Consider the following 2,049-nt stretch of genomic DNA (forward strand, 5'->3'; position numbering starts at 1 on the left):
TATATTTTCTTCCACATAAACCTTGAAAAAATTCATTTTGAATAACAAAAATTTAAAATGACCATCCAAAACAAAATTGTTTTGATGAGTCATAAAATCACTTCTATTTTTATGGTTTAGGGTTTAGAGTCTAGGGTTTAGAGATTAGTGTTGTTATTTATTGGGGTTTATTTTTAAAGTATAATTTTTGGGTAGTCTATGTTATATGTTAGGCTTTAAAACCATAAAACCTTTTATAAACTTAATTTTTTAAATTGTATAATATAATTTTATGGGTTTAGTGTATTAATTTTTAACGACGGTGGTTGGGTCGTGGAATACATATTTTACGTCGTACAGTAAAACATACGACATGGTTTACGCTTTAAACGACGTTATTTTAATATGTAAGTCCGTTTATATAATTTACAACGTCTTTAATTTCTTAACACCGACGTGGTTTTTCAGTCGTCGTTATATAAAAAATTCAAAATAAATTTAAAATTAATCCGAAAAATGAACGGCCTTACGTTCTTAATCCGAAAAATGAAGTTTCCGTCGTGGAATATTAAATTTACGTCGGTACTTGTAGAACTTTCGCCTTGGTTTTTCTTTCGACGTTTTATAACGCGCGCGCCCTAAAAATTTTCGCGCGACCTAAATTTTTTTAGATTTGGCTCTTAGTCTTATACTTCGATCCCTGAAACCTAAAATTTCAGATTTCACGCGACATAACATTTCGCTCTCTCACTTCTGCTCTAATTAAAAGTTGCACTCTCCAGGCTCGTCGAATCTGTGAGCTCGTCCAACCTGTAAGTACAAACCCTATCTTCCCCTTGTAAATTCATTGAATGATATTAGGTTGTTTTGTTAAAGGGTTTTAGGTATATGCTTTGCGATCTGTTAATAATGTGCTTATAGGTATGGGTTCATGGATTTTCTGTTTAATGGGTTCATGACAAGATCAAATAAAGGTGTACTTTTGCTGGAAATCAACACAAAAAGACACAGATCACCAACTTCCAAATGATTTCCAGCAAAAGGACACCTTTATTTGATCTTGTCATTTTCCGCTCTAGAGAAGGTGCAAAGTGCACCAATGCTTATAGGTATGGGTTCATGGATTTTCTGTTTAATGGGTTCATGGATTACATTATCTGTTATGTTGAATTGGGAATGGATTTAATTTTGTCGTATCTTTTAATCACCCTATGTTATGTTGAATTGGGAATGGATTTATTGTTTTCATGCTTGGTTTCATGTATATGTTGGTTTCTTGCTTGGTTTCATATATATGTTGTGTTCTTAATGAGTTTTGTGTTCTTGTAAATAAACTGAGACACGACGAATTTTAAGGCGTACGACGACGATTACACGACGGTGTTTTTAAACTACCGTCGTTGTATTACTTATACACGACGGTTTTTTCATAAACCGTCGTTTGTATTACTTATAATAGACGACGTCTATTGAAAATCCGTCGTCTATATATGCCAAATACGTCTGTTTTTGATTAAAACCCGTCGTCTCTGTTGTTTATTACTTGCGATTAGATCATTGTATAATCTGCTATAGTGATGGTCATTGCCTGTATTTTCACTTTATTATAGATAATAGGTTATAGTGTCGGAGATGGATAAGTCATGGATGCACTCGGATAGAAGATCGAAGGCATATGAGTTTGGGGTGGAAGCATTTTTGAACTTTGCTGTAGAAAATCTTCTAACTACAACACATATCCGTTGTCCATGTGTTAAATGTGTTAATTTGAAGTTGTTTGGGGTTGGAATTATAAGGGATCACTTATACTTTAATGGAATTGACCAAAGCTATAAGAATTGGACATTTCACGGAGAACCTTGGGAAGCAACTACTAATGCTAGCAGAAATGTTGAAGAAGATGATGGCCATAGTAGGTACAGTTTTGTGTCTGAAGAAATTGATATGGATGATAATGATTTTGGTGATTTTGGTTCGGATCCGTATGAGTTTGCCAATGTGATTGGGGATGGAGATCAACCAGTGTACCCTGGTTGTAGAAAGTACACGAAGTTATCGGCATTAGTGAAG

This window comes from Prunus persica, chromosome G1, assembly GCF_000346465.2.
Source record: "Prunus persica cultivar Lovell chromosome G1, Prunus_persica_NCBIv2, whole genome shotgun sequence".
In the NCBI taxonomy this organism is placed as follows: domain Eukaryota; kingdom Viridiplantae; phylum Streptophyta; class Magnoliopsida; order Rosales; family Rosaceae; genus Prunus; species Prunus persica.